The sequence below is a fragment of the Denticeps clupeoides genome, chromosome 7 (assembly GCF_900700375.1).
Source record: "Denticeps clupeoides chromosome 7, fDenClu1.1, whole genome shotgun sequence".
Lineage (NCBI taxonomy): Eukaryota > Metazoa > Chordata > Actinopteri > Clupeiformes > Denticipitidae > Denticeps > Denticeps clupeoides.
In genome coordinates, this window is record NC_041713.1 from 10213021 (window position 1) to 10229532 (window position 16512).

At 48.8% G+C, this 16512-nt stretch overlaps 1 protein-coding gene across 7 annotated transcripts in view; it reads left to right on the top strand.

Moving 5' to 3' along the window:
* Nucleotides 1-2327: 2327 nt before the first annotated feature.
* maptb (microtubule-associated protein tau b) overlaps nucleotides 2328-16512 on the top strand; it is a 38442-nt gene continuing 24257 nt past the window's right edge. For all 7 annotated transcript variants that reach the window (XM_028985570.1, XM_028985575.1, XM_028985576.1 and 4 more), the window contains exon 1: nucleotides 2328-2442. The gene's annotated coding sequence lies outside the window, so the exon portion shown is untranslated. The remainder of the gene's footprint in view (nucleotides 2443-16512) is intronic.

A 16512-nucleotide genomic window follows, 5' to 3' on the forward strand; every position in this document is an offset into this window, starting at 1 on the left:
AGAATGTCTGCGAAAGCCTCTGTGTGTGCTCCGTTTAGTATAAGGCCCTCTGAGCCATCGCTATATTTTTTATTGATTCATGTCAAATAAAGTTTAATTTGAAAAATGCTTACATTCTGATCATTTGAAGTTATTCTGGTGCTACCGTTCTGCACGGCCGAACATAATTATTTATGAAGGCCTTTCCCTTGAGAAGACTCTGGAAAGAGACAGACAGCGTAATTGGCCATTTTGCTGGCAGAGCAGTACTCTTCACTTGCATTTAGTATTTAAATCACTTAAGCTTTTTCCAGACAAGCAAGCGAAACAAGGTTCAAGGTTTCTTTCCTGGCATATGTATAGTCATGCTGAGCCATGCAAAGATTTGTGAGCTTTTGGTACATCATAAACACATACAAACAGGGTTTTGGATGGGAAAATATTTTAAACCAATGATAAATCAAGAAAAATGTATTGCAAAGGTCGTGTAAATCTAAATGTTAAAAGTCTAAGAAAGTCAACATAAAAGGGAACAGGGGAAAACAGGGATTCAGAATTCGTTCATTGCGACATTGCAGTGTTTTTTGTTTACGATTGCGGTTTCCATTGGAATTACAGAGTTCACCACACAAACACGTTATGCAAAGGAAACCCACAATGGCTAATACAAATTTAACATGGTTTTGTGTATGTGGAGCTCGCGCACGCTCCCTGTTTTCTTCCCACTGACCAAAGGCATTCACATTAGGTGGAGCGGTGACTCCAAATTGTCTGTAGGTATGGGTACCACATGGAACCCACATTAGCAGTTGGAGGCAGCGGCACCATAAACGCTGGCACCATGAAGTATTCTGAGACTTCAAATTTCTGACACAAAAAATCCACATTAGCTGTTCCCCTTTCCTTGACTCCAGCAGACAATGGTGTCTGTTGCGCTGCTCAAAGTTCTCTGTTTCGACGAACATTAATGACACACTAAACAAAGGCTACATGTGGTGGTGTGTGCGGTGCACGCAAGAGAGAGTGGTGCACAAGAGAGAGAGAGTCAAAAGTATTCTGATACACGATGCCAAGAGTATCCCGGGACAATAGCTAAATCCAAGATATGCACTGTTGATGCACTGTTGAAGCTGCCAAATATAGACCCCGACCCCTTCCCCCTGGCTATGCCACAGAAAGGTGAAGACACATGTGCATGGATTCCAGGCGCGTCAGCACACTTATGTTCTCTTTAGCACGTTCACAGCTGGCCCTCGCAAATATTTATTGCCTTGCGCTTGCATGCTGCAAAATACCTGATGGATGTCATATGATTCAATATGGTGAAGGGTCTTCTGTACAACTTAACATAGAGAAGCACGTTCCAGTTCTTAATAGTTCTAACTGATTATGCACATGCGCTACTCACGTCCATGCTTGATTGTAATGTGCTGTAAAGGGCCTCCCCACAACTGTGCATTATTAGTTCAGCGGTGAAACCTGTTCATTCACTTTCCAAATCTATCACAACCTCTCAGAAATGCTGGTGGTATGACTGGTTAATTAGACTGTGACAAACAGAATACTGCACGAAGGATGGAGAGACTGCAACAATCTATTTTTGCTTCAGAGTTCAAATTGCGGCTCTTGTTCTTACAATGAAAGGTTCATTAACATGGTGGCAACGCTGCTGCTAGATCAGTAGTTAAATGTGAAACCGGACTTCTGTACAACAGCACAGGATTGGTGCACTAGGAGGACACCTCCATGCTGCTGGTGCCATCTGGTGTTTGCATGTAGGTTTGCGTGGACTGAGGATCCGTTCAGAAGGAATCAGACTGGTTCTTCAGCACACATGCAGTTTAAACAAAGCTCAGCCAGAACAGCAACACAACTCATACAGGAAAAAAAAAAAACAGGATGGATTGAAATCTTCTAGACCGACATAAAATAAAGAAAGAGGAGATAAAGGCAAAAGCATAAATGTATCCTTTAAATTATCAATTTAAAACATAATATGACTTATACAAGTCATAAACAAGTCATTTCAAGACATAACATTCAAGACATAACATGCACACTTTACCCAACAAGTCATTCTGTATAGAAATGTCAGTGGGATATAGAATACAATTTATAGACTGTATAGAATGTAATTACGTACATATAATATATATTACATATCTTTAACTATATACTATAAAACTCACTACTATGAATAATACAACATTGTATTGCACTCTTTAACCAATATACATATATATATATATATATATATTATGTGTTCAAACATATCCTTATGTCTTATTTAGCCTTAATTACACAGTAGCGCCATCCTTAACAATCAGTAATATCAGCAGAACTGCAGAAGGAGCTCTACTGCGCCCCCTGGCTGCCGCGGGCAGAAGCCGAACTGCAGCCCCTCGGCGCGGTCTGTTCACTGGGAGACTGCAGCCAGAGAGACAATAAGTGCCCGCCGCCCAGGTAAGTGCAGCCGGCTTCTTTACGCACAACGCCCACCGTCCACGGCGGTAAAAACGCGGCCCGGTTTCCCGAGTGCTCTTGTGCACGAAATGCAAAAGAAGAAGAAGAAGAAGAAAAAGAAAAGGACGAGAAGAAGAAGCACATGGGCGCGACCGGATCGCGCTGGGCACCAAGCCGCTGTGAGAGGGAGGAGGCTGGGCCCGGCTCAGAATAAAAATAGTAATAATAAAAAAAAAAAGATTAAACCATCAAGAAACAAACCGGCAGGCGTCAAGTAACGTCGCAGCGGCATAACGCGCTTCTCCGTGTTCTCTTCTGCGGAGATTCATCTTCTGCGCGTCGAGTCGGCGCCACGACGGCGGCGGGCGGGCGGGCGAGCGCGACGCGGCCACCATCACGCGTCAGGTCGCCGGTCAATTTTCATTTTTATTTCCGACCTCTTTGCACGTTTCGAGCGGCGAGAAGGGGGTCAAAACCCAACGACAGTCGGGCCGCGGGCGGCGTCGCCTCTGTCGTCTGGTTAAAGCGCGAGATGCTGCATATTTAATCATTCGGAGTCGCCATAATGAACTTTTTCGCGTAAAGCTTGGAAGCACGTTCTTCTCCTCCACCTTCTCCTTTTTGTGAAGGAGGGGAAGCGCGCGTGCAGATGGGGGAGATGCTTAAAAAAAAAAAATAATAATAATATATATATATATATATATATATATATATATATATATATATATATATATATATATATAAAAAACACATAAATATGTGTTTTAAACTCTGCAGTCTTTTTATTCGACCACGCTTTGCGTAAACCAATGTAAAAATCACGGACAATAAAAGGAGCTTTTTTTTTGTGCGTGTAGATGGTGCTGATGCTGCCCGGCTCCTCCTGGTTTTTACTCCTCCTCGCCGCTCCAGGGCGACGTCCGCGTTATGAAGGACCGAAGCGGGGCCGGTCGCTACGATGACATTGCGGTGCGCGGAGAGGCGCTGGCCGCCCGGCGCCGCGGCCACGTGTGCCGCTTTGTCTCGCCGAATGTCACGGTGTTACGGGGGCGCGGAACGTGCAAAAAAAAAAAAAAAAAAGTGTCGTCGGGACCGAGCGACTTGTCGTTCTGATTCGACGATTTTTAAAAAAATCGTCTATTAAAATGTTTTATTTACTCCGATAAATGAAAGCCTATACTGCGAAAATGAACAGGTTGTATTGTACAAAAAATGAATGTTGTATTTTTGTAGGCATTTTTTCCTGTTTTTTTTTTGACGATATCCTCCTGGCATGGGGACACACCTTTTTTCTGTCCTCCGCGACAGGGCATCAAGCGGATAAATAATAAAAAAAAAAACCGTACTTATCGCCATTAAAAACGGCATATCAGCGCGCATCCACGGGATTTATTGCCTTTTTTTAAGATATTTTTTATCTTCTCGCGTCTCCTCCCCCCCCGACGCCCATCTTCCCCGATGCTGCATGTTGCAGGCGGTCTCCTGGCGACACCCTCGGCTGCTGGATGCAGAACTTTTTTTTTTTTTTTTTTGTAGTGTGTGACCACGCCGATGCTTGCCGTCCGCATTTGTAATGTGTGATTTAATTACCACGGGGCAATTAGCCTGCAGGCTGCTTTACATGAACGGTGTGTGTGTGTGTGTGTGTGTGTGTGTGTGTATATATATATACACACACACACACACACACACATACACACATGAGGTGCCACTGAGCAAAGCGCCGTCCCCACTCTCTGCTCCCCGGGCACCTGTCATGGCTGCCCACTGCTCACCCAGGGTGATGGTTAAAAGCAGAGGACACATTTCGTTGTGTACATGTGTGCTGTGTTTCAGTATATCACAATGACAATCACTTCACTTTGCATGCCAAATACAGTAAATCTAGTATGAAATAAAAGGAAAAATGTGTGTGTGTGTGTGTGTGTGTATATATATTGGAGGGAGGGGGGTTGAGCGTGCCAGAAAGATGCTTTGACTAATTAATGATAATTTAATATGATGGCAGGTGTCTCAGTCATTTTTCCTTTTATTTCATACTAGGTTTACTGTATTTGGCATGTAAAGTGAAGTGATTGTCATTGTGATATACTGAAACACAGCACACATGTACACAGCGAAATGTGTCCTCTGCTTTTAACCATCACCCTGGGTGAGCAGTGGGCAGCCATGACAGGCGCCCGAGGAGCAGAGAGTGGGGACGGCGCTTTGCTCAGTGGCACCTCAGTGGCAACCTTCTGATTACGGGGCCGCTTCCTTAACCACTAGGCCACCACTGCCCCAGAAAGAGGTCTGTTTCTGCTCGGTGTCGAACCGAGGACCTTTCGCATCTTAGGCGAACGTGATAACAACTACGCCACCCCATGTGACTTATGATGTGTATAAAATTTTGGATTTGTGACAATATATGAGTAATAAAAATGCAACAGTCAGCATGCGAACAGCAATTCATGTCGTGTTTTTTCCTGTTGAGGGAAACATTTGTCCGTTGCGTGATGCCATTTCACAAAACCTCCACAATAATCTCTCATGGTTTGGCAGATCTTGTTGAGTGTGTGTGTGTGTAGGTGGACACAGTAGCATTGGGTGGTTGAGTTTAGAACAAAAGGCCTCATTTCACAGCACCAGTTACGTGGCTGCGCTCTTCCCCAGCTCCCGGCTTGTTTTAGATGGGCGGGCTGTTGAGGTCAGCCCGGGTGCGTAGCAACAGATGAGTTCCTGTTCCTGGCAGCTGGTTAGCAGGCGTGTTCCAGCCTCGCATCTTCTCAGGCTGGCAGTGACGATTCATGCGTGCGTCACAGTCGTGTTCCACATCACCATGTGAATAACGCACGTCTCGGTTGTATGAAGCTCCATGTGCGACGTGATCTTTAAAGGAACGAGGGGGTTCTGTAACGCGTCATCCACATGAAAACAAGTGGCTGCTTGGATCTCTGCGTGCTTCAGCAGGACCAGCAATGCGGCCTCCTTGCTGTTCAGACTGAGGCCAAATGAAGCCCAGATCTCTGTTCGAGGCGTGGCAGCATGTGCCCCTGGGGCACATTGCGAAGCCAAGATCTGCCATGCTGGGCCGTCAAGGACTCTAGAGTCACAGCGGTGTAAGCAGAGCAGGCCCGAGGAGATCTGCACTCCAGCTGCGGAACGTGCAGGTACCACTAATAGAGTCTATGGCTTGGGTTTCAGTAAGTCAATCTGAGCAAAAGAGCTTCTAGTCACTTTACCGTGTGAGCTTACCATTTCACACACCTTGCTGCAGCTGTAATGATAGCAATGTAATGATAGCATTGGTGCAATCAAATTATGAATATGTTGTCATATTGTGTTAGAACTTAGTGGCTAATCTGTGATTTTTTTTTTAACCATAGTACATCAAAGTTTATTGAATATTATTAATGAAATATCATTCAATGATATGTCACCTAGAGATCAAAGTCATTGTTTCTGAAGGAACATTTACATTTGAGGAATTTGGCAGACGGCCTTATCCAGAGCGACTTACAACGTGCTTTCATGTTACCATCAATGAAGTGATCAGTTCTGGTTCACCAGGACTCAAACCATGAATACAATCATCTTATTCACGCACCTAGGGGCCAAGACAGAGAAGAGACTAGATGAGTGTCTTCCTCGTACCTTCAGCCGTGCAGGGACCGGGACGAGCAGTACTGGAGGGTTGCAGTGCGAGGTATAATAAGGGCTCTCATGAAAGATGGTGAAATGAAACCTCATGTTTGGCTTTGTAGGCCAGCTTCAGTATTTCGTGTAGCAGTGGGGTGGTGTGGGAGAATGAACAAATCATAATTTAACAACGTAAGCCCCTGACGATGCCATCTGGTATCGAACTGGGCAGCCTTTAGCACTGCAGATAATGCTGAGACTAATACTGAGGATGTCAGCACCAGCTCACGTTCATGCTGCCTTTAACACTGATGTCTGACCGTGCCTCACTAGTGAAACCCCCTCCTGGGTAAATGGTCCATGGTAGCCCTTCAGTCCCATGCTGAAGCCTGTCTGTCCGACATGCCGACAGTCGGGGGAGAGAGAGAGAAGTAATGTTGCAGTCCCTAATAGACGGGCTAGAGGAATCTGGGTCACAGAGGCAGCCGATGTGTGGGGTGTGGGGGGCAAGGACTTGCGTGGTCGGTATTCATGTACACAGACGGATATGCCGAGGCTTAGCAAAGGACACCCCACCCCTACCCCATCTCGAAGAACTAAAACATCCAGATTTCTCAGTAGACTCATCATGTTTTAGAGCAAACTTGGCATTGCCAGACGAAGGAAAGTGAGAGCACTTATAAAATTGGTCTAGCAGTCTCAGCGTAGAGGAGGAAGGGCCTTTAAATTTAGGCCTTGTATAAATGTCACTTAACCGCTTAAAGGCCCCGTGTGAAAACTTTAAAGTTGTAAGATTTGGCAGCAAATTCTAAATGAGTGTCACGACTACGGACTTACGGGGGAAGGAAGCGCAGAGGTCTGACATACTGGGAAGGGGTTTATTCATAAACAAACAAACAAATACAAATAAACAATGGCGCGGTGGCCAAAAACGGGAAATAAAAGGGAAAAAACACAAACTAACCCGTAGGCGTGTGGCGATTGCCAGAACTCAAAACGCATGAAACAAAACTAGGTCAAGTTCGTGCAGCGAGTTCACGAAAATGCCAGCGACCCCGAACGGGCGGAAACTTCCGGCATTTATGGGGCGTCAGGATTGGGTTCCGGTGTGGAGCCCAGCTGCAGGCAATCCTGACAGAGCCCCCCCTCCAAGGGCTACGTCCTCGGAGCCCCAACAGTACCATCAGTGGAGGCGGCGGGGCGGACGGCGGCAACCACAGGGCTCCTGCCCTGCTGTATCCTCCCCTTGGAGGACCCGGTCCCTCGGGCCTGGCTCCCCGGCGTGGTCAGGCGTGGCGGCCCGTCCCTCGGGCTGGCTCCCCGGCGGGGTCAGGCGTGGCGGCCCCGGTCCCTCGGGCTGGCTCCCCCCGGCGGGGTCAGGCGTGGCGGCCCCGGTCCCTCGGGCTGGCTCCCCGGCGGGGTCAGGCGTGGCGGCCCCGGTCCCTCGGGCTGGCTCCCCGGCGGGGTCAGGCGTGGCGGCCCCGGTCCCTCGGGCTGGCTCCCCGGCGGGGGTCAGGCGTGGCGGCCCCGGTCCCCTCGGCCTGGCTCCCCGGCGTGGTCCCGCTTGGCGGGCCCGGACCCTCGGCCTGGCTCCCCGGCGTGGTCCCGCTTGGCGGCCCCGGACCCTCGGCCTGGCTCCCCGGCGTGGTCCCGCTTGGCGGCCCCGGTCCCTCGGGGCTAGCTCCCCGGCGTGTCCCGCTTGGCGGCCCCGGACCCTCGTCCTGGCTCCCCGGCCTGTGGTCCCGCTTGGCGGCCCCGGACCCTCGGCCTGGCTCCCCGGCGTGGTCCCGCTTGGCGGCCCCGGACCCTCGGCCTGGCTCCCCGGCGTTGTCCCGCTTGGCGGCCCCGGACCCTCGGCCTGCTCCCCGGCGTGGTCCCGCTTGGCGGCCCCGGAACCTCGGCCTGGCTCCCCGGCGTGGTCCCGCATGGCGGCCCCGGACCCTCGGCCTGGCTCCCCGGCGTGGTCCCGCATGGCGGCCCCGGACCCTCGGCCTGGCTCCCCGGCGTGGTCCCGCATGGCGGCCCCCGGACTCCCGTACCTGCACACAATAATCAGGGCCGATCCATCTGGGTACATGTGGGCCCTGTCTCCACACGTCCCCTCTGACACTTCTTGTGTCACCCCCTGCACCGCGTAGGGAGATTGTCCCAGAGCCTCCGGCGACTGTTCCAGGCACCCCAGGCTGGTGCCTTCTGGGACTATGCAGCCCCTCTCGCTGCACGGCCCTGGTGCCAAGGGGGGGGCATTGCCAGACCATCCGGCTAGCCCCTTCTGCGTCCGTTGGGACAAGCAGGCCCTCTTCCTGCCTGTCCCAGCTGGGTCCTCATGCCTACCCGGGGGCTCTATGGCGCTCCACCCCTCTGGAGGCAGACGCAGGCCCATGCCTGGCCCGCCCTCCTCACTGGCTACCGGAGGACCCAGCTCCATCGCTTCCCCACCTCCCCTCCCCTCAGGAGGAGTCCCCAACCCGAACTGCACCCCCCCAAAAAATTCTTTGGGGGAGCACCCCCCCCGGCTGGACTTAGGGGTACCTTGGGGCTTGTCCACCTCGCCTTGGACCAGCACATTCGGGTCAGGAACCTCCTCCCTGGGGTTCGGCTCCGCGGCTGGGTCGCCATCTGGTGGACACAAAGAGGGGAAGTGGGGGCGACATACGGACACATATGTCACACAGACACACACAGACAGAGACAGACAGAAGAGAGGGTCGTCTGGCTCCCTCTCTGGGCTCTCCAGGACCTCCTCAGGGGGCACAGCCAGGATCTCGGGAGGTGCGACCTTCTCGTCGCCCGCCAGTGCTTGGTCTTCTTGCCCCGGATCCTGACTGGCGCTGGACGTGGTGGAGGGGCAGAGTTCGATCCCTGGCTCAGGCTCTGGCCGATCAAACTCCGCCCTCAGTCTCTGCTGGAAGTCCCGAAAACTGCTGTCTGTCTCTCCCTGTTGCCAGAGGGCTGCGCTCCAGCCCCATGCTGACCCAAGCAGACACGAGAGGATGGTGGTGGTCTTATCAGTGTCTGCTGCCCCACTGAAGGGTCCCGGGACAATTGGGCTGTCCCACATGGGGCTGGGCACGTTGCTGGAGATGGTGGTAGGTGTGTGGTGTGGAGGGGGGTGGACGTCTTCTCCAGCAGGTGTGGACGCTGGTGCTGCGCTGCCTTTTCGCTGGGGAACGTCCGGGCAGAGGGAAGGCGGGTCGGCGACTGGAGCAGGAATGGAGGATTCCCTGCGAGGCAGTCCCGGCAGCGCAGTTGCTGGCTGGCGACCTCCCGTCGCCCTCTTCCACCAGCTTTCCTCACACTGCTGGGAGGGACGTGGGTCTCCACGGACCTCGTGACGATCCTGGTCGTCGTCCGTGTCAACCTCGTACCCCCGGAAGTCACATGGGTCATCACGGACGCCGCGATGATCTCGGACGCGCACGCTGGGCGGAGCCATCCCGGCACCGACCGCCCACCGAAAATCCACGTCATCATCGCTTTCGTCATCCGTGTCCTCCCACCGGTGACTCCGAGGGTCGTCCACCCTGCGGACATCCTGGACCCATGGCGCGATAAGCTCCCATGGGCAGTACTCTGGCCATTCGGGCTGGAGGCTGCCCACCTCCTCGCTGGAGGAACGCCGTCGTTGTTGTTGCCGCTTCTCACCCCCCTGGAAGTGACGTGGGTCCCCACGGACCTTGCGACGATCGCAGACTGGCGCGATGGGCGGAGCCCAACTCTCGTCTCCCGTGCTCTCGTCGTCATCCGTGTCGTCCCAGTCCACGGGGAGCCTTGCCAGCAGAGCGCAGAGTTCTTGGCTCGACATGCCGAAGATCGTGGGGGTCGCATCTTCTGCGCTCGCTGCCCACGTCACTTCCTCGCTGCTGCCGACGCCAACGTCCTCGCTCCGCCTCCTCACCCGCCGACGTCGTCGCTTCCGGGTTTCGCGGAGTTTCCCGGGGGTGACGTCATCACGCGGCGCCGCGTACCACGGCTTCTCGGGGAGAAAACGCTCCACCAGAACGGGCGGCGCGTCTCTCCCCTGCCGTCCGCGTTCGCCGCGCCGCGCTGCGTCCTTCGCGGCGTTTCTTCTCCTCCGCTTTCCACCTCTGCGCTTTTGGGTGGGTCGCTGGCATTCTGTCACGACTACGGACTTACGGGGGAAGGAAGCGCAGAGGTCTGACATACTGGGAAGGGGTTTATTCATAAACAAACAAACAAATACAAATAAACAATGGCGCGGTGGCCAAAAACGGGAAATAAAAGGGAAAAAACACAAACTAACCCGTAGGCGTGTGGCGATTGCCAGAACTCAAAACGCATGAAACAAAACTAGGTCAAGTTCGTGCAGCGAGTTCACGAAAATGCCAGCGACCCCGAACGGGCGGAAACTTCCGGCATTTATGGGGCGTCAGGATTGGGTTCCGGTGTGGAGCCCAGCTGCAGGCAATCCTGACAATGAGATTGAAGGCACATGTGAAGTTGTAACATAGTAATGTAATAATGTAACATTAAACTGACACAATGCTGTGCCTTGTAATAGATTTGTTTTTAGGACAGAGCATGTGGTAAACGTGAACATTATTCCAGGGGCTTAGTGTGGGAGTAAAATATTATTTTCAGAGAATCTATTTCATTATATCCTTTCCTCACTGTACATACACATCTTATAACGTTGCACCGGGGGATGTAATATGATGCGACAGGAGGGGCCACACCCAGGTGTGCATGACTGACGTGACCGAAGACCACCAGGCAACACATGTCTGTTGTTTTTTTGTTTTTTTTTTGTGCTTTTCTGAATAATTAACAGAGGGACGTCTGTTAATGGCTGTATTTCACTTGTGGTATACCACAGGGTGGTTGTAGCCTAGTGGGTAACACGACCACCTATGAACCAGAAGACCCGAGGTTGAAATCCCACTTACTACCATTGTGTCCCTGAGCAAGACACTTAACCCTTAGTTGCTCCAGGGGGGACTGTCCTGATTGTACCGATTGTAAGTCGCTCTGGATAAGGGTGTCTGATATATGCTGTAAATGTATACCCTCGGCCATGCCCACAGACCCAGATCCACATTATGGGAATGTTATGTCACTCTGTGGTTTGATTTGGTATGTGAATTGTGCACTTTACAAATTGACTCAGCATTGCTGACAGTAAGTGCATGTATATTTTATGCCATAACAGGCTAAGTGGAAGGAGGCTGATGAAGAATAAATTAATGTTAAAGCTCAGTAAATCAAATGTGAGATTTGTCTGTTTTACATTTAGCTGAAACGTTATAAAGTGCATGAAGGTGTTCATGCACTTCCTGGAGGTGATGGAACCTGGTCCAACCTGGTCCAACTAAGGCTATCTGTAAGGCGATGAGATTTAAGCTTTATTTACCCCAAAACACAACCCAAGCGCCATCAACCCCTAGAGGTGATTTTTGTCTGTGTTGTATTTTATGTGTGTTTTGAGGGTTGTGGTATCCATGGCAGCTTTATTTCATGACAACGGTGGCTTCTCCCCTTGACCTGAGTTTATTAGCATCGTGCTTAAGGGAACAGATTATAGCAACCGCCAGAACCAAGCGCAGCTATGCGAGGGTTGTGTACCCTACAGTTATATATCACACCGCCTGTCACACCCATACAAATGGAGCACTTACAGTAAAGAAGCTCTCCACAGCAATTCTGTGTGCTGTTGTTGTGAAAAGGATGAGCGGCGGAACCATTAGTGCTTCCCTATCCAGTGCCAGACTGTTAAATGAATCACGCTTTTTGACCGGCAAAAATATTTGAATCCCTCAGGGAGCATTTTATGATTATTTTTCGGTGTTTTTTTCAGTCTTTAAGTCTTTAGTGGTAGACTTAATATGTCTGTGGAACTATGCATCCTTTTACAAGGGTTCTATTGTCATTCATAGTATTATTAATATTGTCATTAATATGATTAAACTCTTAATAATGATCACTTTAGGAAAAATCTCTTTGCATGAGTTAATAAGCAAGCTATACAAAAAAACCTGTGTGTCTGCTGAATCTTAAATGAAATTAAAGAAATTAAAATGATTTGCCTCTGGATGTAAATTGTTGACGCTCAGTCCTTTTCCATTGGCAATTCTGATATTTTAGGTGCACATCTGACAATGAACTTTCGTTGGCATCTGACACTACTCTATATAATTATCACACTCCAGACTAGAAAATATGAGCTATACCAGGGGGCTGCCCTGTCAGTGATTTTATTCTTGAGCTTTATGGTATTTAGACCCCAAAAAAAGCTGTAAATCCAATGTGTATCCAATGTGCATCCCACTATAAGTATAGTGCAGAATTCTACTCTCACTACCACACTCTGTGGGTGGCTGATCCTGGGTCTATGTTTTGAGCACATGCCAATGCTGAAGGTGTTAAATATGCAGTCTGCTCTCTGTGATGATCAGCTCAGGTGAACATCTACTGCATCAGCTTTGAACCTGCAGAGTCAGGGAGATTTGCATGCAAAAGGCCAGTGGTATCAGACCTTCTGTTTTTCCCTGTCCTTTTTTCAACCCTGACAGACTGCTGCATAGTGTGTTCTCACAATGATTAGATTTCCCTTTTATTACTTGTATGCATCAATGTAAGTTTATTCAGCATTTAGATATAAATAAGTACTAAATAATAAAAGTTGCATTAGCTTACCTGCATATTCAGATAATGTCAATACAAGGAAGCACCACTAGATACAGCTGCCTGAACATGAATGTGCAAATGAGTTGTCATATGAGCCAGGTCCATGTATTTTCATTTTGGCCAATTGTGATCCCCTAAAGTTATACTAAAGTTATAAAGTACATAAAATAGAACACCCACTGAATGAATTGGAAAGTAAACATTTCAGATATTTCAGTTGTGCTTAGTGTCACAGTTGTGGGTGTAGTAGTAGCCAAAGCCCAGGTTCAAATCCCACTTACTTCCATTGTGTTCCTGAACAAGACACTTGTAAATGTCTTTGAGCTGAATTGTATGATGCAAAAATGTCATTTCACAGCTTAGTGGATTACTGCAGATCTACAAGCACGAAAATGTGAGTTGACATGAGCCATTTGATGCAGACCAGTACTCCAAAGATTGTTCAACTATTCCATAGCTGTCTGTTTGGATTAAGGGTTCTGCAAATCTGGACCAATGGAATTATATAGCGATTTTTGGGTTTAAGTCACGAAAGTACTGCCATGCACACACACACACACACACATATATATATATATATATATGATTGCACTATGGGGGGTCTGTGTGAAGAATTATTTCAATACACGGTATACTGTTGTACTGACAATAAATCAATCTTGAATCTTGAATTATGATGGACAATCCTTTACACTGAAGACTGGAACCATTTAAGATCAGTAAAACATAAAAGGTCCCCATCGCTGATAGACCAATCAGGTATCCTGTCAGAACCCTGCTGCCACATTCAGGACTTAAAGTGTTTGTGTGTGTGTCTGTGTGTGTGTATGAGATGACACTGTGGTGACCATCACCCACTGGCTAGTGTGTTTGTGGCAGAACCATAAGCATTGGTGGACAGATGGCCCATTTACCCAGACAGCGAGCTTCAAAAGGACCTCTGTCAGTCTGGCACTGGTTGGCATGACACACAGCAGGGCACCCCTCCCAAAATGTAAATCTCTTCACAGAGCAGGTCTTAAGAAAAAAAAAACTTCAATTTTAAGGATGACTGGTTTTTAATTAGAATATACAGATATGAAAGTACCTGATCCCCTGACTGACTGCTTACCAATGCAAATTAGATAAAATTATATAATGAATTAGAATAATTATTAATAACTAATGTTCATTTATATAAATGGAAATGAAGGAGAAATCTTATGGCTGTGCCAGACAGAGGCCTGGGGTCAGGATTAGAAGGGGAATGAAGGGCGTGAGCGCCTGTCTCGAGGAATCTGCTGTATCATGCCGCTGTGCTGGGCATGTGTGTGTGCGTGTGTGTGTGTATGAGCATGCGCATGCTTAGTCCAGAGTATGGGGACATTTCTCTCTCTTTGCCCAACACTTGCTCTCTGCATTTTGTTCCCCTCCTGATGCGGCCACCACCCTCACATTCTCTGTCTTCCAGCATCCCCTGTCTCATTCATTTCCTCCTTGTCCCTTGAGGAGCCCCCTCTCTCTTTTTTTTTTCATTTTACTATGCCCCCTCCTTCCTGTCTCTTCCCCCATCCTTCTCCCTCTTCGTCTGTCTTTTTGTTTCTGCTCTGACATTTGGCTTGTTTCATACTCCTACCTCCATTCCATTCGTCCCCACTCATTCCCTCATGTTTTTCCTTCCAAAGCTCAATACATTCCCATCTTTATACTTTTCTCTCGTTGCCTCATTGCGCTGCGGTGGGTTGAAGCCGACTGCACAAATGCATTACAGTACTGCAGTCTGTTCCTCTCCCTTTCCTGCCTCCCTCCCTCCCTGCCTCCCAGCTACAGCGATGGCTGTCGAATATTAATGAGGCAGAGAATCCTGCTTTTACCACTGACCAATCAGCTGCGCCTGGCTCTGCAGTGCTGTGCTGCTGTGGCTCCGCCTCCTTTTCAAGAGGAGGATCAATAGCGCCAGCTTAGGAGAGAGGGTGAGAGTGAGTGAGAGAAAGAGAGAGAGAGAGAGACTCACTGCACCCCCACACATCACATCCATCTGACCTTCTAACACCAATTCATTCCTCCCTTTTCCATTCCACACACTCACAATCACACAGCGCTTCTCTTGGGGAGAGACACACATCTCCATAAGAAGGGAGGGGCGAGCAAAAGGCCCTTTCAGACGTCTTCTTCTGCCTTATTCCAGCTCTCGCTTTATTCCTCAGCACAACCCCTCTGCCAGAAATAGGCTCACGGTCAGAGGCAATCCTAGCTATGAAGGTTTCAGAATGTTTAGGAAGACTGGACGTTGTTACCTCCCTTCCAGTCCAGATCCAGAATAGACCGCTGTTATAATCTCCAGCCCAGATTTAGCCTAAATTCCCCCTAAATTCCAATTTAAGCTTTTAGCGTTCAGCTTATGGCTTAGCCAGTGAGCATCGACCAGCTGATGTCTACTGAGGGTGGTCAATGAACAACCTGCCATGTTTGCACCCCATCATCACAAATCCTGCCATGATCTGGCATGATCAAAGGGCTTCACCCAACAGTTTTGCAGTAGACTGAACGTGTAATATTTAAATTGCGGCAGACAATAGGGAAGAAAATTCTGAAAGGATGTCAGAGACTTTTTAGGGGTCCCTTTTCATTCTTGCTGTTTATTGAGAAGAAGGAGGATTCTGTGTCAGTGGAAGGGGGGTTCCCCTCATGGAATGGCTTTTCTTTGCCACCGTTGCCCCAGGCACCTGCTTACGGCTGTGAGGCTCCATAAAGAAGCTCAGCGTCAGCGTTGCTGTTAAACAGCAGGTCTGAAGACTGGCATTGTACCAACCAGGAGCTCGAAAGAGGCGGAGAGACACAAAGGAAGGGACGTCTTATGAGATCTGGGATACAGATGGCTGGGGAGGTGGCCAAGCATGTGCTAGAAATCCTGTTTGAGCAGACGGTGGAGGCGTTTCCCCCTAAGGCCGATCCTCTCCCTCTCGGTGCGTGTAAAGTTAAGCAAACAAACTTCTGAAGCCATGTAGCCACATCAGCTGGCGTGAGAGGAACAGACACGGGCACACAGTGAGGGAGAGAGAGAGAGAGAGAGAGAGAAGAAAAGATCACAGATAAGGGATTTTGCTTCATCATAATGAATAAATAATGAATAAGCTGTTGGTCTCCAAGCCATAATCCTTCAACAACAACTGTCACTGGCAGACTGGTAAATCAAAAGTGGTGGGTAATTTAAGCACAAACTGATGCATATAGACATATTGATTTGGTGATGACAACTAGTTCACACCAGCCCTTATCCCAGTTTATTCAAATGTGGCAATGCTACCTGGAGTATACCTAGAACATCTCTGCACCTATACATCCCAAAATGGTGGCAACGTAAATATCTCACTTCTGGAGTGATGAATGAACTGAAATCTGTCTTTCTGAAAGGAATAAATATGGCTGATGGGTCTAAATGGAGGACATGATTAAATTCTCATGTCACTTTTGTCTCTGTTTCTTACCCAAAGTACTGAAAGTACCAGAAACATTTTCAGGAAATATGAAATCTAGATAAAGCATCATAACTGGGATGCTGGTGCTTTTGTAAACAACTCAATCAAATTGAAATGTTCCTTTGAAATGGTTTCGTCTGAACATCACAAAATAGGTTCTGGGGACGACATAAGACTGAAATATGTTGCTTCCGCTGGTGCATCTCTAGTTTCCTGCAGTGGTTTGGCTACAGACATCAGCACCTCTGCCTGTGACACAGATTGTTATGGTTGAAATTGAAGTTGAGCTTTATTGTCATTTAACGGTTAGACAGTATATTGTGAAACGAAACAACATTTAGGAACAGAG